The 25,136-nt window shown below is 39.3% G+C and overlaps 1 non-coding gene across 1 annotated transcript; it reads left to right on the plus strand.

Moving 5' to 3' along the window:
• Positions 1 to 22,860: 22,860 nt before the first annotated feature.
• Positions 22,861 to 22,964, plus strand: LOC112719493 (small nucleolar RNA R71). The gene has a single exon (XR_003161793.1). It is a non-coding gene; the product is annotated as a small nucleolar RNA R71 (small nucleolar RNA).
• The last annotated feature ends 2,172 nt before the right edge of the window (positions 22,965 to 25,136 follow it).

The following is a 25,136-nucleotide window of genomic DNA, read 5'->3' on the forward strand; positions in this document are numbered from 1 at the left end:
GAATCTCTATGGTCTCTGTATGAGCCTCAGATTCTTTTGGATCCTTAATAGGAAACTCCTTCTTGCTTGAAGGACGTCCCAGGAGGTCTTCCTCACTAGGATTTTCGTCCTCCTCCTCCTTTGTGCATTCGGCCACTTTGATTAAATCAATGGCCTTGCACTCTCCTTTTGGATTCTTTTCTGTGTTGCCTGGGAGAATGCTGGGAGGAGTTTCAATGACTTTCTTACTCAGCTGGCCCACTTGTGCCTCCAAATTTCTAATGGAGGATCTGGTTTCATTCATGAAACTGAAAGTGGCCTTTGACAGATCAGAGACTATATTGGCTAAATTAGAATTGTTTTGTTCAGAGTTCTCTGTCTGTTGCTGAGAAGATGATGGATATGGCTTACTATTGTTCAGCCTATTGCGTCCACCATTGTTAAAGCCTTGTTGAGGCTTTTGTTGATCCTTCCAGGAGAAATTTGGATGATTTCTCCATGATGGGTTATAGGTGTTTCCATATGGTTCACCCATGTAATTAACCTCTGCCATGGCAGGGTTCTCAGGATCATAAGCTTCTTCAGAAGCTGCCTCTCTAGTACTGTTAGATGCATGTTGCAATCCATTCAGATTTTGAGAGATTATGTTGACCTGTTGGGTCAACATTTTATTCTGAGCCAATATGGCATTTAGAGCATCAATTTCAAGAACTCCTTTCTTCTGAGGTATCCCATTATTCACAGAATTCCTCTCAGAGGTATACATGAACTGGTTGTTTGCAACCATGTCAATGAGTTCTTGTGCCTCTTCAGGCGTTTTCTTCAGGTGAATTGATCCACCTGCAGAATGGTCCAATGACATTTTCGAAAATTCAGAGAGACCATAATAGAATATATCTAACATGGTCCATTCTGAGAACATGTCAGATGGACATCTTTTGGTCAACTGCTTATATCTTTCCCAAGCTTCATAGAGGGATTCGCCATCTTTTTGTTTGAAGGTTTGAACATCCACTCTCAGCTTGCTCAGCTTTTGAGGAGGAAAGAATTTATCCAAGAATGCAGTGACCAGCTTATCCCAGGAGTCCAGGCTGTCCTTAGGTTGGGAATCCAACCATATTCTAGCTCTGTCTCTTACAGCAAAAGGGAAAAGCATGAGTCTGTAGACTTCAGGATTAACTCCATTCGTCTTTACAGTATCACAGACCTGCAAGAACTCAGTTAAGAACTGATAAGGATCTTCAGATGGAAGTCCATAAAACTTGCAGTTTTGTTGCATCAAGGCAACTAGTTGAGGCTTAAGCTCAAAGTTATTGGCTCCAATGGCAGGAATGGAAATGCTTCTTCCATCAAACTTGGGCGTTGGCTTTGTGAAGTCACCAAGCATTCTCCTTGCATTATTATTATTATTATTTTCGGCTGCCATCTCCTTCTCTTGTTCGAAAATTTCTGAAAGGTTGTTTCTGGATTGTTGTAATTTAGCTTCTCTTAATTTTCTCTTCAGAGTCCTTTCAGGTTCTGGATCAACTTCAACAAGAGTGCCCTTTTCCCTGTTCCTGCTCATATGAAAGAGAAGAAAACAAGAAAAGAAAGAGGAATCCTCTATGTCACAGTATAGAGATTTCTTTATGTTAGTAGAAGAAGAAGGGGGTAGAAGAATGAAGAAGGAGATTCGGATTTGTGGATGAAGAAAGGTGAAGAGAAGTGTTAGTAATTAATTAATTAAATAGAAGAAGAGAAGAGAGGGAGAGGATTTTCGAAAATAATTTTTGTAAACAGGTTAGTGATTTTCGAAAATTAAAGACAAAATATAATTAAAATTAAAATTTAAAACAAAAAGAATTTTTGAAAAAAAAGATGGAGAATTTTCGAAAATTAGAGAGGGGAAAGTAGTTAGGTGGTTTTGAAAAAGATAAGAAACAAACACAAAGTTAGTTAGTTGATTGAAAAAGATTTGAAATCACATTTTGAAAAAGATAAGAAGATAAGAAAAAGATAAGATATTTTGAAATCAAATTTTGAAAAAGATAAAATTTTTGAAAAAGATAAGATAAAAGATAAAAAGATATATTTGAAAAAGGATATTTTGAAAAAGATTTTAATTTTTAAAATTACTTAACTAACAAGAAACTACAAGATAAGATTCTAGAACTTAAAGATTGAACCTTTCTTAACAAGAAAGTAACAAACTTCAAATTTTTGAACCAATCACATTACTTGTTAGTTAATTTTCGAAAATTTGATAAAAAGATAAGAAAAAGATTTTGAAAAATAATTTTGAAATTTTCGAAAATGATAAAAAAAATGAAAAAGATATGATTTTTGAAAAAGATTTGAAAAAGATAAGATTTTTAAAATTGAAATTTTGACTTGACTTGTAAGAAACAACTAATTTTAAAAATTTTTGACCAAGTCAACCCAAAATTTCGAAATTTTGGAGGGAAATAAGGAAAAGATATTTTTTTGATTTTTGAATTTTTAATTAAGAGAGAGAAAAACAACAAAAATATTCAATGCATGAAATTTTTAGATCAAAACACTGAATGCATGCAAGAATGCTATGAATGTCAAGATGAACACCAAGAACACTTTGAAGATCATGATGAACATCAAGAACATAATTTTGAAAAATTTTTGATGCAAAGAAAACATGCAAGACACCAAACTTAGAAATCTTTAATGCATGGAAAATATGAATGCAAAAATGCACATGAAAAACAACAAAAGACACAAAACAAGAAATCATCAAGATCAAACAAGAAGACTTGTCAAGAACAACTTGAAGATCATGAAGAACACTATGAATGCATGAGATTTTCGAAAAAAAAAAATGCAAGAAAAATTTTAAAAGCATGCAATTGACACCAAACTTTAATACTCAAACAGGAAACACAAAATATTTTTGATTTTTATGATTTTCTAATTTTTTTGTATTTTTATTAATTTTTTTCGAAAATATGGTTTGGAAAAATGAAAAATAAAAAGAAAAATTTTTGAAAAAGATTTTTGAAAAAAAAATTACCTAATCTGAGCAACAAGATGAACCGTCAGTTGTCCATACTCGAACAATCCCCGGCAACGGCGCCAAAAACTTGGTGGACGAAATTGTGATTTCTATCTTTTTGAACTTTAGCATATATTTACTCTCAGGGCACTGTTTATTCTCACAACTCCGTTCAACTGACCAGCAAGTGTACTGGGTCGTCCAAGTAATAAACCTTACGTGAGTAAGGGTCGAATCCACAGAGATTGTTGGTATGAAGCAAGCTATGGTCACCTTGTAAATATCAGTTAGGGAGATTAAAGGGTAATTGTGATTATTGGAATAACGAAATAAAAAGGAATAATAAAAGGGATAGAACACTTATGCAGATTCATTGGTAGGAATTTCAGATAAGCGGCTGGAGATGCTGTAGAGCCCAAGGACGCCTGCTCTCCTACTGCTTCTACTCAATCCTTCTTACTCCTTTCCATGGCAAGCTTTGTATAGGGGTTCACCATCAACTGTGGCTACTTTCTTCCTCTCGGGGAAATATCCTGTGCGGCTGTCACTCGCACAGCTAACCAGTCTGGAGGCATCACCCATGGCTGATGGCTACATCCCATCCTCGCAGTGAAAACTAATGCTCACGCACTCTGTCACAGTACGGCTAATCACCGGTTGGTTCCCTCCCCTACTGGAATAGAATCCCTCTTTTGCGTCTGTCACTAACGCCCAGCAGGTTACAGGTTTGAAGCACGTCACAGTCATTCATTACCGGAATCCTACTCGGAATACCACAGACAAGGTTAGACTTTCCGGATTCCCAGGATCCTACTCGGAATACCACAGACAAGGTGAGACTTTCCGGATCCTCATAAATGCCGCCATCTATCTAGCTTATACCATGAAGATTCTGTTGGGGAATCTAAGAGATACGCATTCAAGCTCTGTTGCATGTAGAACGGAAGTGGTTGTCAATCACGCGCGTTCATAAGTGAGAATGATAATGAGGGTAATCTGACTCATAACATTCATCATGTTCTTGGGTACGAATGAATATCTTGGAATAAGAATAAGAGAGATTTGAATAAAAGATAATAGAATTTCATTAATACTTGAGGTACAGCAGAGCTCCACACCCTTAATCTATGGTGTGTAGAAACTCCACCGTTGACAATACATAAGCAAAGGGTCCAGGCATGGCCGAATGGCCAGCCCCCCTAACGTGATCAATGATCTCCTAAGATGAAGAATAAAACAAAACTGAGACCAAAGATGTCTAATACAATAGATAAATGTCCTATATATACTAGACTAGCTACTAGGGTTTACATGAGTAAGTAATTGATGCATAAATCCACTTCCGGGGCCCACTTGGTGTATGCTTGGGCTGAGCTTGATCATTCCACGAGCTAAGGCATTTCTTGGCGTCAAACTCCAGGTTATGACGTGTTTTGGGCGTTCAACTCCGGATAATGACGTTTTTCTGGCGTTTAACTCCAGACAGCAGCTTGTACTTGGCGTTCAACGCCAAGTTACGTCGTCATTCTTCGAATAAAGTATGGACTATTATATATTTCTGGAAAGCTCTGGATGTCTACTTTCCAACGCCGTTGAGAGCGCGCCAATTGGAGTTCTGTAGCTCCAGAAAATCCATTTCGAGTGCAGGGAGGTCAGATTCCAACAGCATCAGCAGTCCTTTTGTCAGCCTTCTTCAGAGTTTTGCTCAAATCCCTCAATTTCAGCCAGAATTTACCTGAAATCACAGAAAAACACACAAACTCATAGTAAAGTCCAGAAATGTGAATTTAACATAAAAACTAGTGAAAACATCCCTAAAAGTAGCTTAAACTTACTAAAAACTATATAAAAACAATGCCAAAAAGCGTATAAATTATCCGCTCATCAGATCTCCATCCTAATCACTAACCACAATATGAGAATTGGCAAGGATTAATCCCATTAAGTCATCCTCTAATTAGTAAAGTAAAGTTAAATGAGCTATATCAATCCTAGTCCATATGTCCTAACTCTCCACTAATTCAATTAGTAAGAACTAGAGTCAATGACTCCCAATCATCAATCACTTGGACTTTAGTAACTCAATAGTTCCTAAGTTACCTTTCCAAGCCAAGAGCTTAAAATTCTACTCTAAAATCCAACAAAGCATTTTATCAAACACTTGGAAGGCAAAAAAGAAAGCATAGTAAAATTGCAAGGAAAGTAAATCTACACTACTCAATTACAAGTAATTAAACAAAAACAATTAAAGGAAACAAGATCTACATGAATTATCTCAAATTGCATTAAAGGAAAATAGAGGAAGAAAGAGTGCATCAACAACAAAGTAATAATTACAAGAGCAGTTCGTTCCTGTAGAGCCTGAGGGACGGACTGACTATGCTTCTGTGCATTTTCTGTATGTGTGTTATGTGCTATTAGTATATCTGCTTGATATAATTGGCATAAACGTTCATGAGCATGCATTTGGGACTTTGAAGCACTAGACTTCCGATATTGAGACTGATCAACTTAATATTGATTGTTTGGTGTGTATAGGGACCAGATGGCGCCTCGTAGACGCGGTGGAGGCCGTGGAAGAGGTCGTACTAATGCTCGTGCGCCGGAGATTAATCCTAATGACCTGGTGAACTTTATGACGGCGTTGGAGAATATGGCTGCTGCTATGCAAGCACAAGTGGTACCTGAAGGACAGCGTGTCGAGTTCGCTACCTATATGCTCACTGGTGAAGCGTCGCATTAGTGGCAAGGTATCCGACGTCTTCTGCAGCAGGGTGATGACTATATCACCTGGAATGTCTTCCAAGAGGAGTTCTATAAGAAGTACTTTCCGACTTCTGCCAGGACGGCTAAGGAACTTGAGTTACTGCAGCTGAAGCAGGGTACCATGTCCGTATCTGAGTATACTGACAAGTTTGAAGAGCTGTTCAGGTTCTCTCGTATGTGTCAAGGGACTCTGGTGGAATATGAGGAATGGAAGTGTGTTAAGTATGAAGGAGGACTCTGGAGTGATATCTTCAGCTCAGTGGGACCAATGGAGATCAGAACTTTCTCCGAGTTAGTAAACAAGTGTAGGGTTGCTGAAAAGTGTGTAAAAAGGGCAACCGCTGAGAAAGGGAGTCACAAAGGATCATTCCCACAGAACCGAGGGAAGAGCTTTGCACCTAGAGGTCCGCCTTTCAAGAGGGGAAGCTCTTTCAGGAGGCCCAACAACAACAACTCCCAAGGGAAGACGTTTGGAAAGCAGCCTCAGAATGATCAAGCTTGTACTAGATGTGGGAGTCACCATCCGGGAGCACCATGCAAGGCCGGATGGGACTTGTGCTACAATTGTGGAAAAGCGAGGCACAAAGCCGCCAGCTGTCCGGAGAAGCAGAAACAAGGTGCTGGGAAAGCACAACAGACTGGTCGGGTGTTCACCACCTCAACTATAGGTGCCGAGGGATCTGAGACACTCATTCGAGGTAACTGTAAAATGGCTGGTCAAATTTTAAATGCTTTATTTGATTCGGGAGCATCGTATTCATTCATTGTATTTGAGAAAGCCCATGAGTTAGGATTGAAGATCGTAGCCTTAGGTTATGATCTAAGAGTGTACAATGCTACCCATGAAGCCATGGTAACAAGGCTAGGATGCCCAAAAGTTTCCTTTAGGTTCAAGCAGCGTGATTTTGTTCATAATTTAGTCTGCTTGCCGATGATCGGTCTTGATCTTATCTTGGGATTGGACTGGTTATCTGAGAACCATGTCCTGCTTGATTGTTCTACAAAGTCGGTGTACTTTATGCCGAAAGATGCAGAAGGGCCGGTCGTGGTGAATAATTATTACTTGAATTCGATGATGGTAAACTATTCCGGAATCGAATGTCAAGGTATCCTGTTGTTAACCGCGGGTGTTTCGGGTGATGATCAAAGGTTGGAACAGATTTCGGTTGTGTGTGAGTTTCCGGAAGTGTTTCCTGATGATATTGATGAGTTTCCACCTAACCGAGAGGTTGAGTTTGCTATTGAATTGGTGCCTGGGGCAGGACCAATCTCAAGTGCTCCTTATAGGATGTCACCGTTAAAGATGGACGAGCTAAAGTCTCAGTTAGAGGATTTATTGGAAAAGAATTTTATACGACCAAATTTCTCTCCATGGGGTGCGCCAGTGCTACTGGTAAAGAAGAAAGATGGGAGTATGTGGCTCTGTGTGGATTATAGGCAGTTAAACAAGGTCACAATAAAGAATAAGTACCCATTGACGAGAATTGATGATCTCATGGATCAATTACAAGGAGCTGGGGTTTTTTCCAAGATCGATTTACGATCCGGTTATCACCAGATAAGGGTGAGGGGTGAGGATATCCCTAAGACCGCTTTCAGGACTCGTTACGGTCATTACGAGTACACTGTAATGTCCTTTGGGTTGACGAACGCTCCTGCAGTATTCATGGATTACATGAATAGAGTTTTCCATCCATTTCTAGATAAATTCATTGTTGTCTTCATTGATGACATACTGATTTATTCTAAGACTGAGGAAGAGCATGCGGAACACTTAAAGACCATGTTGCAAATTCTAAAGGAGAAGAAACTTTATGCGAAACTGTCTAAGTGTGAGTTTTGGAAGAGTGAGGTGAAGTTTTTGGGGCATGTAGTGAGTAAACAGGGGATAGCAGTTGATCCATCTAAGGTAGAGGCAGTGATGGAATGAAAGCAACCAACCACCGTAACGGAGATAAGGAGTTTTCTGGGCTTAGCTGGCTATTACTGAAGGTTTATCAAGGGCTTTTCACAGATAGCCTTGCCAATGACAAAGTTAACCCGCAAAGACACTCCGTTTGTTTGGACTCCTGAGTGCGAGAAGAGCTTTTAGGCATTGAAGAAAAAGTTGACCACTGCACCTGTGTTAGTGTTACCTGAGCCGAACGAGCCTTTTGAGGTGTACTGTGATGCCTCATTAAAGGGTCTAGGGTGCGTGCTTATGCAGCATCATAATGTGGTGGCGTATGCCTCACGACAGTTGAGACCTCATGAAGTTAGTTACCCTACGCATGATTAGGAACTCGCTGCGGTTGTGTTTGCCTTGAAGGTGTGGAGGCATTATCTCTATGGGGTTAAATTCCAAGTCTTCTCCGATCACAAGAGTTTGAAATATCTCTTTGATCAGAAAGAGCTTAATATGAGGCAGAGAAGGTGGATGGAATTATTGAAGGACTACGACTTTGAGTTGAATTACCATCTGGGAAAGGCGAATATAGTAGCGGATGCGTTGAGTCGGAAGTTACTGTATGTTGCTTGGATGACACTTCAAAAAGAAAAGTTGCTCAAGGAGTTCGAGAGTCTGAAAATTAGTGTCCAAGAAGTGTCTGGGGCTCTGTGTTTGAGTCGATTATAGATCTCGAGTGACTTTAAGTCCGAACTTCTGAAGGCTCATGAGAATGATGATGCGTTATCAAAAGTGTTACCGGCCATTGAGCAAGGAAAACAGTGGAGAGTGTCAGAAGAGAAAGATGGGTTATGGAGATTCAAGGGTAGGATCATTGTGCCAGATGTTGGCACTTTGAGGCATGATATCTTAAAGGAGGCACACAAAAGTGGATTCTCCATTCACCCGGGAAGTACTAAGATGTACCATGATTTAAAGGTGATGTTCTGGTAGCCGGGTATGAAGAATGATGTGGTAGAATATGTATCAAAGTGCTTAACTTGTCAAAAGGTAAAGATTAAACATCAAAGGCCTGCCGGTATGTTGCAACCTTTAGAGATTCCACAATGGAAGTGGGAAAGTATTGCAATGGACTTTGTGTCAGGATTGCCAAGGACTAGGGCTGGTTTTGATGCTATCTGGGTGATTGTGGACGGAATGACGAAGTTAGCTCACTTTTTACCCATTCGTATGGCTTACACCCTTGAGGAGCTAGCACGGTTATACATAAAAGAGATTGTGAGACTTCATGGTGTACCTGCTACTATAATCTCTGATAGAGATTCTCGTTTCACTTCAAGGTTTTGGGGTGCATTTCAGAAAGCTTATGGAACCCGACTAAGCTTGAGCACGGCTTACCATCCTCAAACAGATGGTCAATCCGAGAGGACAATCCAAACACTAGAGGATATGTTGAGAGCTTGTGTTTTGGACCAAACGGCGAGTTGGGATCGGTATATGCCGTTAGTGGAGTTTGCATACAATAATAGTTATCATGCGAGCATCGGAATGGCTCCGTATGAGGCCTTGTACGGGAGGAAATGTCAATCTCTGCTATGTTGGTATGAAGCTGGGGAGAAAGGCTTGTTGGGACCGGAAATGATAGCTGAGACCACTGAACAAGTCAAGAAAATCCGAGATAGGATGCTTACGGTGTAGAGTCGTCAAAAGAGTTATGTCGATCAGAGGCGAAAGCCCTTAGAATTTGAGGAAGGATACCATGTTTTCCTTAAGGTTACTCCGACCACGGGAGTAGGTAGGGCGATTAAAGCAAAGAAGTTGAATCTTCGATACATCGGTCCATTTCAGATCCTGGAGAGGATTGGACCGATGGCGTATCGGATGGCTCTACCACCACACCTTTCGAACCTGCACGACGTATTTCACGTGTCGCAGCTTCGGAAGTACACTCCTGATGCTAGCCATGTGTTGGAACCTGAATCGGTTCAGTTAAGAGAGGATTTGATGCTTCCAGTGGCTCCGGTCAGAATTGATGATACTAGTATCAAACGGTTGCGTGGAAAAAAGTTTTCATTAGTCAAAGTGGCATGGAGTCGAGATGGTGTTGAGGAACACACTTGGGAACTTGAGTCGGAGATGCGAACGGATTATCCGCACTTATTCTCAGGTAATTGCATTTGAATTTTGTGGGCAAAATTCCCAATTAGGTGGGTAGAATGTAAAACCTGGTTAATTAACGGCTAATTAACCCATAAATGAGAATTTATTCTAGAAAGCCCAAAATGTGATTTTTATGGCTAAATGTGATAGAGGAGATTGAGATGAGAATTTCGGTACCAATTTTATAGAAATCGGACCAAGATTAGACTGAACGGGCCAAACCAGGCCAACCGGACCCAAAGTGGGCCCTTGGCCCAACATAACTAAACCCTAAAACCCTAGTTTTCAGCATTCTCTCTCCTCACTTATCACTCACACACGCTGAAAATTGAAGAGAGAGGGGAAGAACACTTTCTCAAGTTCTATCTCTCCCTTGATCTTTAAACCACCATAACTTTTTATCTAGAGCTCCAATTGTCGCGCTGTTTGTGGCCACGCGTTCACCGCGGAGAGCGCTACAAAACCCATACAATCAATCTTGAGGTAAGCCACATTTTGCTCTTCGAATTTCCAACTTTGATTTCGAGTTTCATGAGCAAAGATGTTGAGTTTTTGGGCTCTTTGATGTTATAGGACCCAACTCTCTTGAAGGAGAATGTTAATCTTGTCTCCTTGCACCTTGGGTGTGGTAAGATTCTCAACCCTAGTGTATTTAAATTGTTGTTCTATGATGTTTGGGTATTGAGATGTTGTGTATGGGTATGATGATTGTGGCTTAGGTTGTGTATATGTGAATATTGGAGCTTGATTGGTGATTTTGAAAAGCTTGAAAAAGGGATTTGGTGGTGAAAAATCTATTCTTGAAAGTATTGAGGCCTTGAGAGCTTGAGGAAAAAGTGGTTTGGAAGTGCTCCGGTTGAGCTTGGAAAATCGGCTAAGGTATGGTCTCGGTTTCTCGTATCTAATATGTAATGTGGTAGGAAATACTTAGGCTAGAGGCCCTAAGATAGGCATTGAATTGTTGATGTTGTTGAATGGTTGAAATATATGATGTGGTCATATATGTGATGATGATTATTGATGCCTTAATGGTATGATGTATGAGAAATATGCATGTTGTGATATATGCTTGATGATTGATTATGGTTGAATTTTGGGTGGAACCATGTTGATGGTGAGTATGATATTGATTGTGTACAATGATGATTTATCGGAATTAGTGTTGTTAAAAATTGGCATGAGGAAGAGTATATGATATGTCAATGTGTTTGAGTTTGAGCCACTTGGGTGAAGTGGGTTAAAATGATGGGATAGTGATTTTGGTGAATTGTGGTAAAGTGTCAATGTGTGAGTTGAGGAGGCTTGATGTTAAATTTAATATATTTTGATTGATTTCAAAGAAAAGGGATGAAATTGGCATGTTTTGATTGATTTTGAAAAGAGTTGAAAATGGCTTGTTTTGCAAATGGCACTTTGTGGTTTTGTATGAAAAATATAGTTTTTAGGCATACTTTGACGGGACATAACCTGGACTACGGATCTCTGTTTTGTGCCAAATCTGATTAGAAATAAAATTGGATCCCGGATGTCCATGCCGTTCGAAGAACGGGTGAAAAACGATTTAAAATGAGATAGTTATGTCCGTTGGAAGATTGGGGGTTAAATCTGTGAATTCTACAGCTTTTAACTTAAAAAATTTTTAGCAGAATGACCCCCCGCGCATAGGCGCACTTGGCGTGTACGCGCCGTTCTTCTAGAAAGCGCCATCCACGCGTGCGCGTGGTGTGCGCGGGCACGCCGATGTGCTGCACCCAATGCCTAGCCATTTTCCAGAGAGTTGTGCCAGAACTGTGCCAGTTTTGTGCCTGGGGCACGAGAGCACCCACGCGTACGCGTGGCTGATGCATACGCGTGGCTGACGCGTGCACGTCACTTGGCTATTTTCAATCCATGCGTTAGCGTGCATGACGCATACGCATCGATGAGTTTTGTGGCCATCCACACGTGCGCGTGGAGTGCGCATACGTGTGGCCCTATTTTCATCCCAAAGTTGATTTTTGAGTTTTAAATGCCAAATTTCATACTTCTAAGCCTCCGATCTCACCATTTATGTCTTAAATCATTATGATATGCCTAGCAATGAGAAAAGGAGCTAGGGGATGTGGTAACTTGCGAGTGAAGCAATGGAAAAGTGAATGATCAATGAGGATCAAAGGTGATTATGTGAGATGCGGAGGATGGTGGTGGAAGTGCTTGTTATGCCATAGGCCGAAGGGCTGTAATTGTTGATGAATTGGCTGGTTATGGATTTAACCGTAAGCCGGATGGCTAGATTATTGCCGTGTTACGGCGCAGCCATGATTATGGCTATGTATAAATGCATATATGCTGTTGAATGAATTGTGAATGTTGCACTTCCACTGTTTGAGATGAAAGTTTCCCTGGAAGGAAGCAGTGGCTAGCCACCACGTGCTCCAGGTTGAGGCTCGAAGCTCTTTTGACCCTATGTCATAAGGGTGGTCGGGCACTGTGAAAGCCCCGGATGAGCTCGCCCCCGTAAATATTCACGAGTGAAGGTGATGGATATAAATCATGATTATGATCAAGTCTATGATGAGTATAACTCGAGTTGGGGATGCGCGACAGAGGGACAGTCCAATGGTTAGCTACCAGGACTTGTCGGGTTGGCTCTATAACTGACAGATGATATCATCAGCCACTAGGGACAGGCATTCATCATATGCATACTATATGAATTGTTTGAGATTGCCTATTTGACTGCATATTACTTGCTAATTGTCTAAATGCCTTATTTATTCCTATTTGTATATTTCTTGTTTGATATAACTGTGTTTGTTACATTATACTCCTGCTGGTGGTTGGGAGGTCTGAAGGAATTGAAAAGGGGAGTATTAGTTAGACTGAAGAATCTTTAGTCAGTCGCCATTTATGGTTTAGCTTGTTTATAAGCTTTGAATTATCTGGAGGAAGTTCTAGGATTTGCCTTCGGCTTTCCTCTATTATTATGTATTATATATGTGGAAGTTGATGATTAGATTTTTTATGGTATAGAATTTCACAAATGAATTCTCGTTGCAAGTATAGTTTCTAAACCAATCAATAATCCTTTCATACAAAAAGTTGTTTGTCACTAGTACAAACCCCTAAAATTTATAAACCAAAGTATTGAACCTCGGGTCGTTCTCCCTAGGAATTACAATAAAGTGTCTTGTTATTGGTTGTGAGTTATTTTGGGGTTTTTGAGATTTTAGACAAGAAATATAAATGGCAAAGAAAATAAACTAACAACTAACAAAGCTCTTGGCAAGATATGAGAACTAGAAGTCCTATCCTAGTTATCCTCCTCAATTGTGATAACAAATTGTTTATCGCTCCCACTTAGTTAACCTCTAACCATGGAGGAAAGTCAAGTGGATGAATCAATTTGATTCCTCAAGTCCTAATCAACTCCTAAAGGAAGGACTAGCTTTAAAGGCATTCAAATCAATTAGCAACTTCTAATATCAATCAACAAAGGAATTAGATAACTCAAGAGTCACTAATTACTCAACCAAAGCCAAGAGGAACAAAATCTACACTTCAATCCAACCAAGCATTTCATCAAACACTTGGAAGGCACAAAAGAAAAGTAAAGCAAATTGACAACAAGAATAGAATCTAACAACAATTATTGAAAGGAATTAACAACAACAATCAAAAGAAACACAAGTATTATTGAATTACCTTGAATTGAATTGAAAGAAAAGAGAAGGAACAAGAGTAGATCTACAACAAAGTATAAGAATTGAAGAGTAGAAGTAGAAGAATACATGAATTAAAACCTAGATCTAAGACTAAACCTAATCTTAATCCTAATTCTAGAGAGAAGAGAGAGCTTCTCTCTCTAGAAACTACTTCTAACTAATCCTAATGTGTAAAAATGAATGGAATCCCCCATTGCTCTTCAATCCTTGGCTTTAAATAGCATTTCTGTCACCAAAGTTGGTTGAGATTGGGCCCCACAACCCTTGAAAGTTCGTTGGGTGCGTTTTCATTAAAAAATCATAAACCGGCACCAACGCGTACGCGCACAGCCCGCGTACGCGTCCATGGGGTGATTCGCAAGGTGCACGCAAGCGCCAAGTGTGCGCGCGCGTCCATGGGTAAGTTCAACTTCTTTGACTTTTCATGATTTCTCCACTTTGCATGCTTTCCTCTTCACTCCTTTGATCCATTCCTAGCCCTTTTCAATCTGAAATCACTAACAAACATATCAAGGCATCTAGTGAAATCAAAGGTGGATAAAAAACCATCAAATTAAAGGTCTAAAAGCATGTTTTCACATCTAAGCACAAATTAGGAGACAATCACAAGTATGCTAATTCATTGAATAAATGTGGATAAAAGGTGTTAAAATCTCTTAAAATCAATACAAGATAAACCGTACAAATGGGGTTTATCACCCATGGATATCGGTATCGACCTCCCCACACTTAAAGATTGCACAGTCCTCGGTGTATACTAAGATGTGCAAGTGGACGGATGTTACAACTGATGCTTTTCTCCAAAGATTGTTCAGATGGACTTGTCTGTTGCTCCATTGAGAAGCTTTTCCTTTCCCCACTTGGTGGCCATCCTGAAAGAAAGGAAAAAGGAGGAAAAGTGACCCAAAAAAAAAGATAAGAAAACAAATAAAATATAGGTGGGCTAATGCCAAATAATAATGAGGTTCTCAACTACATGGTAGCTACAACATGGAAGTGAGAAAGCAATATAGGTGAATGGCATATCAATAGTATAAGAATTGCAACAATGAGGGGAGAGAGTGGGTAATAAAAGACAATATAACTTTATGTCAATGCAAAAGGAATACAATTGTCAAAAAATATTAGCATCGACTTATAAATAACATCACCCAACAATATAAAACAAGTCACTAAACACCAAAATAATCCAAGAAAAATGCAACAGATGAGTAAGAAAATTTAACACCAATGAAAAAATAATAAACCCGAAAAGAAAATAAAAACATGCATACAGTTAAAATGCAATGAATAAAAGTATGTAAATGCATTGAAGAAAAGAAAACAAGAAAGAAGAGGGAAGAGATGAAAATAGGAAAGGATGAGGAAAGAAGGAGAAAGGAGGGAAGAAAGAAGTGAGAAATGAAAAACAGGTTACGACGCGCAGGTGACGCGTGCGTGTGAAAACAGAAACAGCCATGCGACGCGTAAGCGTCGTCCACGCGTACGCATGGATGGCAAAAAATTCACACTGACGCGCGAGGGTCGGTCACGCGTACGCGTGACCACTCGCGTGCAAAAGGCACGCTTCCAGCACAGTAGCAGCCCAACTTTCTGTCCAATTCACTAATAACGCTGATTTTTCATTCCACACGTACGCGTCGCTGACTCTTACGCGTGGGTGGACAAAAATGCATGGAACGCGTACGCGCGGATCACGCGTACGCGTGGGGTGGCTTGTGCGCCAGGCATCCTTCCCGCGCATTTCCAGCGTAGCTCTCTGCCTATTTTCAATATAGAGCAAATCTCCCTTTTTTTATGCTGATTGAAAATCTAAAAAGCTTCCAAAATAAATCCAAACATTAGGAAATAAGCTAGATCACAACTTAAACTAAATAAACTTAATTAAATTTAAAATGCAACTTATTACCAATATAAATAAAAGAGAAAATAGAAAGAATTTACAAAGGAGGGGTGTCTCCCACTTAGCACTTTTAGTTAAAATCCTTAAGTTGGACATTTGGTGAGCTCTTTGTCATGGTGGCTTATGCTTGAACTCATCCAGGAATCCCCACCAATGTTTGCGATTCCAATAGCCTTCGGGATCCCAAACTAAGCACATAAAGCCTTAAAGCAAGTTAAAGCAAGTGACAAGACCCCAAAAGTGTTGATTGTTGGAATGAATTCTAGGGTCCCAAACCTTGCTTTTACACCCGTCTTCTTGTTGATCATCATTTCTCCACTTGGGTGGTAAGCAAGATGAAATCTCAATGAAACCTCCAAACGACATCTGGTGCAAGAAATTGTGATCTCAATGGCGCCAACAACTTGGTACACACAATTTTAATATCACACTTTTTTCACAACTTCGCACAACTAACCAGCAAGTGCACTGGGTCGTCCAAGTAATAAACCTTACGTGAGTAAGGGTCGATCCCACGGAGATTCTTGGTATGAAGCAAGCTATGGTCATCTTGTAAATCTCAGGCAGGCGGATTCTAATGGTTATAATGGTTTTTGAAAATTAAAGATTGGTGGATGAAATTGTGATCCTCAAAATTGGTCTCTTTGTATTTGTATGAAATCAAAAATACCCTAAAGAGATCATGGTATGATGAATTGGGATCTTAATAATCCCTGGTAATGCCACCAACACCTTAGTGTTGTTGCTGGACCAAAAGAGTTACAGGCACTGTTAGAGAAGCTCACAACTCCGTTCAACTTAACCAGCAAGTGTACTGGGTCATCCAAGTAATACCTTACGTGAGTAAGGGTTGATCCCACAGAGATTGTTGGTATGAAGCAAGCTATGGTCACCTTGTAAATCTCAGTTAGGCAGATTAAATGGTTATGGATTTTGAAAATTAATAATAAACAGAAAATAAAATAAGATAGAAATACTTATGTAAATTAGTGGTGGGGATTTCAGATAGGCGTGTGGAGATGCTAGAATCCTCTCGAATCTCTGTTTTTCTATTGCTTTGATCCAATTCTTCTTACTCCTTTCCATGGCAAGCTGTATGTAGGGCATCACCGTCATCAATGGCTACTTTTCATCCTCTCAGGAAAATGGTCCTATGCGCTGTCACTGCATGGCTAATCGTCTGGAGGCATCACCCTTGACAATGGCTACATCCCATCCTCTCAATGAAAATGGTCCAAATGCTCTGTCACAGCACGTCTAATCATCTTTCGGTTCTCAATCAGGTTGGAATAGAATCCATTGATTCTTTTGCGTCTGTCACTAACGCCCAGCCTTCAGGAGTTTGAAGCTCATCACAGTCATTCAATTCCGGAATCCTACTCGGAATACCACAGACAAGGTTAGACTTTCCGGATTCCCATGAATGCCTCCATCTACCTAGCTTATACCACGAAGATTCTGTTGGGTAATCTAAGAGATATGCGCCCGGCCTAAAGTAGAACGGAAGTGGTTGTCAGTCACACGCGTTCATAGGTGAGAATGATGATGAGTGTCACGGATCATCACGTTCATCAAGTTGAAGTGCAACGTATATCTTGGAATAAGAATAAAAGAGAATTGAATAGGAAGTAATAGTAATTGTATTGAAACTTGAGGTACAGTAGAGCTCCACACCCTTAATCTATGGTGTGTAGAAACTCCACCGTTGAAAATACATAAGTGAAAGGTTCAGGCATGGCCGAATGGCCAGCCCCCATGAAGGTGATCAAAAGACCGAATGTTCAAAAGACAACTAATACAATAGTTAAATGTCCTATATATACTAGACTAGCTACTAGGGTTTACATGAGTAAGTAATTGATGCATAAATTCACTTTCGAGGCCCACTTGGTGTATGCTTGGGCTGAGCTTGATCTATCCACGAGCTGAGGCTTTTCTTGGAGTTTAACGCCGAGTTATAGCGTGTTTCTGGCGTTCAACTCCGGGTTGTGACGTGTTTCTGGTGTTTAACTCCAGACAGCAGCATATACTTGGCGTTGAGCGCCACTTTACATCGTCAATTCCCGAATAAATTATGGACTATTATATATTGCGGGAAAGCTCTGGATGTCTACTTTCCAACGCCATTGAGAGCGTGCCATTTGGAGGTCTGTAGCTCCAGAAAATCCATTTTGAGTGCAGGGAGGTCAGATTCCAACAGCATCAGCAGTCCTTTTGTCAGCCTTTTTTAGAGTTTTGCTCAAGTCCCTCAATTTCAGCCAGAAATTACCTGAAATCACAGAAAAACACACAAACTCATAGTAATGTCTAGAAATGTGAATTTAACATAAAAACTAATGAAAACATCCCTAAAGTAGCTTGAACTTACTCAAAACTACCTAAAAACAATGCCAAAAAGCGTATAAATTATCCGCTCATCACAACACCAAACTTAAATTGTTGCTTGTCCCCAAGCAACTGAAAATCAATTAGGATAAAAAGAAGAGAATATACTATAAATTCCAAAATATCAATGAATATTAATTATAATTAGATGAGCGGGACTTGTAGCTTTTTGCTTCTGAACAGTTTTGGCATCTCACTTTTTCCTTTGAAGTTTAGAATGATTGGCTATTCTAGGAACTTAGAAGTTCAGATAGTGTTATTGATTCTCCTAGTTAAGCATGTTGATTCTTGAACACAGCTACTTTTGTGAGTCTTGGCCGTGGCCCTAAGCACTTTGTTTTCCAGTATTACCACCGGATACATAAATGCCACAGACACATGACTGGGTGAACCTTTTCAGATTGTGACTCAGCTTTGCTAGAGTCCCCAGTTAGAGGTGTCCAGAGCTCTTAAGCACACTCTTTTGCTTTGGATCACGACCTTAACCACTCAGTCTCAAGCTTTTCACTTGGACCTGCATGCCACAAGCACATGGTTAGGGACAGCTTGATTTAGCCGCTTAGGCCTGGATTTAATTTCCTTGGGCCCTCCTATCCATTGATGCTCAAAGCCTTGGATCCTTTTTACCCTTGCCTTTTGGTTTTAAGGGCTATTGGCTTTTTCTGCTTGCTTTTTCCTTTTCTATTTTTTTTGCCATTTTTTTTCGCAAGCTTTTTACTTTTCACTGCTTTTTCTTGCTTCAAGGATCAATTTCATGATTTTTCAGATTATCAATAACATTTCTCTTTGTTCATCATTCTTTCAAGAGTCAACAGTTTTATCATTCATAAACAACAAGATCAAAAATATGCGCTATTCAAGCATTCATTCAGAAAACAAAAAGTATTGTCACCACATCAATATAATTAAACTAAATTCAAGGATAAATTCGAAATTCATGTACTTCTTGTTCTTTTGAATTAAAAATATTTTTCATTTAAGAGAGGTGAAGGATTAATAGAATTTATTCATAGCTTTAAGACATAGTTACTAACTACTAATGATCATGAAGTAGAGACACAAAACATAGATAAACACAACATAAAAACCGAAAAGCAGAAAGAAATAAGAACAAGGAATGAATCCACCTTAGTGGCGTCTTCTTCTTGAAGGACCAACAATTTCCTTAAGCTCTTCTATGTCCCTTCCCTGCCTTTGTTGCTCCTCCCTCATTGCTCTTTGATCTTCTCTTATTTCATGGAGAATGATGGAGTGCTCATGATGTTCCACCCTTAATTGTTCCACATTGTGGTTCAAATCTTCTAAGGAAGTGTTAAGTTGTTCTCAATAGTTGTTGGGAGGAAAGTGCATCCCTTGAGGCATCTCAGGGATTTCTTGATGATGAGCTTCCTCATGCATCTCTTGAGATCTGTGGAGGGTCTCTCTTGCTTGCTCCATCCTCTTCTTGGTGATGGGCTTATCCTCTTTAATGGAGATGTCTCCTTCTATGATAACTCCAGCTGAGCAACATAGATGGCAAATAAGGTGAGGAAAAGCTAGCCTTGCCATGGTGGAGGGCTTTTCGGCTATTTTGTAGAATTCATTAGAGATGACTTCATGAACTTCTACTTCCTCTCCAATCATGATGCTATGAATCACGATAGCCCGATCCACAGTAACTTCAGATCGGTTGCTCGTGGGAATGATGGAGCGTTGAATGAACTCCAACCATCCTCTAGCCACAGGCTTGAGGTCCAGTCTTCTTAGTTGAGCTGGCTTGCCTTTGGAGTCTCTCTTCCATTGAGCTCCTTCCACACATAAGTCCATTAGGACTTGGTCCAACCTTTGATTAAAGTTGACCCTTCTAGTGTAGGGGCGTACATCTTCTTGCATCATGGGCAAGTGGAACGCCAACCTTACATTCTCCAGACTAAAATCTAAGTATTTCTACCGAACCATTGTGAGATAATTCTTTGGACTCGGGTTCATACTTTGATCATGGTTCCTATTGATCCATGCATTGGCATAGAACTCTTGAACCATTAAGATTCCGACTTGTTGCATGGGGTTGGTTAAGACTTCCCAACCTCTTCTTCGGATCTCATGTCGGATCTCCGGATACTCATTTTTCTTGAGCTTGAAAGGGACCTCAGGGATCACCTTCTTCTTTGCCACAACATCATAGAATTGGTCTTGATGGCTTTTGAAGATGAATCTTTCCATCTCCCATGACTCGGAGGTGGAAGCTTTTGTCTTCCTTTTTCCTTTTCTAGAGGATTCTCCGGCCTTATGTGCCATTGATGGTAATGGAAAAACAAAAAGCTTATGCTTTTACCACACCAAACTTAAAATATTGCTCGCCCTCGAGCAAGAGAAGAAAGAAGAGAAGAAGAAGAAGAAGAAAATATGGAGGAGAAGGGGGAGTGTAGGTTTCGGCCAAGGTATAGAAGAGGGGGTTGTGTTGTGTGAAAATAAAGTGGAATGGAGGGGTTTATATAGGAAAATGGGAGAGAGTAGGTTCGGCCATTTTAGGGTGGGTTTGGGTGGGAAAGTGTTTTTGAATTTTGAAGGTAGGTGGGGGTTTATGGGGAAGAGTGGATGGATGTGAGTGGTGAAGAGGTAATGGGGAAGAGAGATTGAGGTGATTGGTAAAGGGTTTTGGGAAAGAGTGTTTATTGATAGGAGAGATTCAGAGATTGAAGTTGTTGGGAAGTGTGACATGGGGAAGAGTGTTATAGGATTAGGAGGTAAGGTGGGAATATGTTAGGTGGGGATCCTGTGGGGTCCACAGATCCTGAGATGATCCTGTGGGGTCCACAGATCCTGAGGTGATCCTGTGGGGTCTACAGATCCTGAGGTGTCAAGGAATTACATCCCTGCACCAAATAGGCATGTAAAATGCCTTTGCATACCATTCTAGCGTTTAAACGCCGAGGTGATGCACGTACTGGGCGTTCAACGCCCATGTGAAGCATGTTCTGGGCGTTCAACGCCCATGTAAAGCATGTTTCTGGCGTTAAACGCCAGTTCTATGCTTGTTACTGGCGTTCAGCGCCAGCTTTTCTCAAGGCACATTCCTGGCATTCAAACGCCAGAATGTTGCTTGTTTCTGGCATTCAGCACCAAATTCATGCTCTGTTCTGGCGTTGAACGCCAGACACATGCTTCTTACTAGCGTTGAATGCCAATCTGTGCTTTCTCCAGGGTGTGATTTTTCTTCTGCTGTTTTTGATTCTATTTTTAATTTTTATAATTTTTTTGTGACTCCACATGATCATGTACCTAATAAAACACAAAATAACAATAAAATAAAATAAAATAAAAATTAGATAAATAAAATTGGGTTGCCTCCCAACAAGCGCTTCTTTAATGTCAATAGCTTGACAGTGGGCTCTCGTGGAGCCTCACAGGTGATCAGGCCAATGTTGTATAGTCCCAACACCAAACTTAGAGTTTGGATATGGGGTCTATACACCAAACTTAGAGTTTGGTTGTGGCCTCCCAATACCAAACTTAGAGTTTGACTGTGGGGGCTCTTCTTGACTCTGAACTGAGAGAAGCTCTTCATGCTTACTCTCTTTTGTCACAGAGGGATGGCCATGTGCCTTAAACACAAGGTAGTCCCCATTCAATTAAAGGACTAATTCACCTCTGTTGACATCTATCACAGCTCTTGCTGTGGCTAGGAAAGGTCTTCCAAGGATGATGCATTCATCTTCTTCCTTCCTAGTGTCTAAGACTATGAAATCAGCAGGGATGTAAAGGCCTTCAACCTTTACTAACACGTCCTCTACTATTCCATAAGCTTGTCTCAATGACTTGTCTGCCAATTGTAATGAGAACAAGGCAGGTTGTACCTCAATGATCCCCAGCTTCTCCATTACAGAGAGTGGCATAAGATTTATCCCTGACCCCAGATCACATAGAGCCTTTTCAAAGGTCATGGTGCCTATGGTACAAGGTATTAAGAACTTGCCAGGATCTTTTCTCTTTTGAGGTAAAATTTTCTGAATCCAGGTATCTAGTTCACTAATGAGCAAGGGAGGTTCACTTTCCCAAGACTCATTACCAAACAACTTGGCATTCAGCTTCATGATAGCTCCTAAATATTGAGCAACTTGCTCTCCAGTCACATCTTCATCCTCTTCAGAGGAAGAATAGTCTTCAGAGCTCATGAATGGCAGAAGGAGATTTAATGGAATCTCTATGGTCTCTATATGAGCCTCAGATTCCCTTGGATCCTTAATAGGAAACTCCTCTTGCTTGAGAGACGTCCCAGGAGGTCTTCCTCACTAGGATTTTCGTCCTCCTCCTCCCTTGTGCATTCGGCCATATTGATCACATCAATGGCCTTGCACTCTCCTTTTGGATTCTTTTCTGTATTGCTTGGGAGAATACTGGGAGGAGTTTCAATGACTTTCTTACTCTGCTGGCCCACTTGTGCCTTTATATTTCTGATGGAGGATCTTGTTTCACTCATGAAACTAAAAGTGGCTTTTGACAGATCAGAGACTAGATTGGCTATATTAGAAGTGCTTTGTTCAGAATTCTCTGTCTGTTGCTGAGAAGATGATGGAAAAGGCTTGCTATTGCTTAGCCTATTGCGTCCACCATTGTTAAAGCCTTGTTGAGGCTTTTGTTGATCCTTCCATGAGAAATTTGGATGATTTCTCCATGATGAATTATAGGTGTTTCCATAAGGTTCACCCATGTAATTAACCTCTGCTATTGCAGGGTTCTCAGGATCATAAGCTTCTTCAGAAGCTGCCTCTTTAGTACTGTTGGATGCATTTTGCCATCCATTCAGACTTTGAGAGATCATGTTGACTTGCTGAGTCAACACTTTGTTCTGAGCCAATATGGCATTCAGAGCATCAATTTCAAGAACTCCCTTCCTCTGAGGCGTCCATTATTCACGGAATTCCTCTCAGAAGTGTACATGAATTGGTTATTTGCAACCATGTCAATTAGTTCTTGAGCTTTTGCAGGCGTTTTCTTTAGGCGAATGGATCCACCTGCAGAATGGTCCAATGACATTTTTGAAAATTCAGATAGACCATAATAGAATATATCTAATATGGTCCATTCTGAAAATATGTCAGATGGACACCTTTTGGTCAACTGCTTGTATCTTTCCCAAGCTTCATAGAGGGATTCACCATCTTTTTGTTTGAAGGTCTGAACATCCACTCTAAGCTTGCTCAGCTTTTGAGGAGGAAAGAATTTATCCAAGAAAGCCGTGACCAGCTTATCCCATGAGTCCAGGCTATCCTTAGGTTGTGAATCCAACCATATTCTAGCTCTGTCTCTTACTGCAAAAGGGAAAAGCATGAGTCTGTAGACTTCAGGATCTACTCCATTCGTCTTTATAGTCTCACAAATCTGCAAGAACTCAGTTAAAAACTGATAAGGATCTTCAGATGGAAGTCCATAGAACTTGCAGTTTTGTTGCATTAAGGCAACTAGTTGAGGCTTAAGCTCAAATTTATTGGCTCCAATGGTAGGAATGGAGATGCTTCTTCCATCAAATTTGGACGTTGGCTTAGTAAAATCACCAAGCATCCTTCTTGCATTATCATTATTAGGTTCGGCTGCCATCTCCTTCTCTTGTTCGAAAATTTCTGAAAGGTTACTTCTGGATTATTGTAATTTAGCTTCTATTAGTTTTCTCTTCAGAGTCCTTTTAGGTTCGGGATCAATTTCAACAAGAGTGCTTTTGTCCTTGTTCCTGCTCATGTGAAAGAGAAGAAAACAAGAAAAGGAAGAGGAATCCTCTATGTCACAGTATAGAGATTCCTTTATGTTAGTAAAAGAGGAAAAAGTGAAGAATCCAAACACAAGGGATAGACTAGGTTCGGATTTTTAGATGAAGAGAGGTGAAGAAAAGTGTTAGTAAGTAAATAATTAAATAGAATAAGAGAGAAGAGATAGAAAATTCGAAAATAATTTAAAAAAAAGTGTTAGTAATTTTCGAAAATTAGAGATAAGATAAGATTAAAATTAAAATTTAAAACAAAAGAATTTTTGAAAAAGAGATGAGATATTTTCGAAAATTAGAGAGGGAAAAGTAGTTAGGTGGTTTTGAAAAAGATAAGAAACAAACAAAAAGTCAAAGAGTTAGTTGAAAAAGATATTAAAATCAAATTTGAAAAGATAAGAAGATAAGAGGTTAGATAAGATATTTTGAAATCAAATTTTGAAAAAGATAAAATTTTTTGAAAAAGATAAGATAAAAGATAAAAAGATTTAATTCAAAAATTTTAAAATTACTTACTTCACTAACAAGAAACTACAAGATAAGATTCTAGAACTTAAAGATTGAACCTTTCTTAACAAGAAAGTAACAAACTTCAAATTTTTGAATCAATCACATTAATTATTTGTGAGTTTTCAAAAATGTGATATATAGATAAGGAAAAGATTTTGAAAATAATTTGAAAAAGAATTTTTGAAATTTTTGAAAAAATAAAAAAAATGAAAAAGATATAATTTTTGAAAAAGATTTTGAAAAGATAAGATTTTTAAAATTGAAAATTTTGACTTGACTTGTAAGAAACAACTAATTTTGAAAATTTTTGACTAAGTCAACTCAAATTTTCGAAAATTATGAGAAAAATAAGGAAAAGATATTTTTTTGATTTTTGAAATTTAATTATGAGAGAGAAAAACACAATTATGACCCAAAACTTAAAAATTTTGGATCAAAACACATGAAGCATGCAAGAACACTATGAATGTCAAGATGAACACCAAGAACACTTTGAAGATCATGATGAACATCAAGAACATATTTTTAAAAAATTTTTAATGCAAAGAAAACATGCAAGACACCAAACTTAGAAATCTTTAATGCATGGACTCTAACAAACGAAAAATGCACATGAAAAACAACAAACAACACAAAACAAGAAAACATCAAGATCAAACAAGAAGACTTACCAAGAACAACTTGAAGATCATGAAGAACACTATGAATGCATGGAGTTTTCGAAAAATGCAAGAAAAATTTTTAAAGCATGCAATTGACACCAAACTTAAAAGTTGGCTCAAGACTCAAACAAGAAACACAAAATATTTTTTATTTTTCTGATTTTATGATTTTTTTTGAATTTTTATTATATTTTTCGAAAATAAAATTTGGAAAAACAAAAAATAAAGAAAAAATTTTTGAAAGATTTTTGGAAAGAAAAAAATAAAAAGAAAATTACCTAATTTAAGCAACAAGATGAACCTTCAGTTGTCCATACTCGAACAATTCCCGGCAACGGCGCCAAAAACTTGGTGGACGAAATCGTGATCCTCAAAATCGGTCTCTTTGTATTTGTATGAAATAAAAAATACCCCAAAGAGATCATGGTATGATGAATTGGG

The sequence above is a fragment of the Arachis hypogaea genome, chromosome 10 (genome assembly GCF_003086295.3).
Source record: "Arachis hypogaea cultivar Tifrunner chromosome 10, arahy.Tifrunner.gnm2.J5K5, whole genome shotgun sequence".
Taxonomy (NCBI): domain Eukaryota; kingdom Viridiplantae; phylum Streptophyta; class Magnoliopsida; order Fabales; family Fabaceae; genus Arachis; species Arachis hypogaea.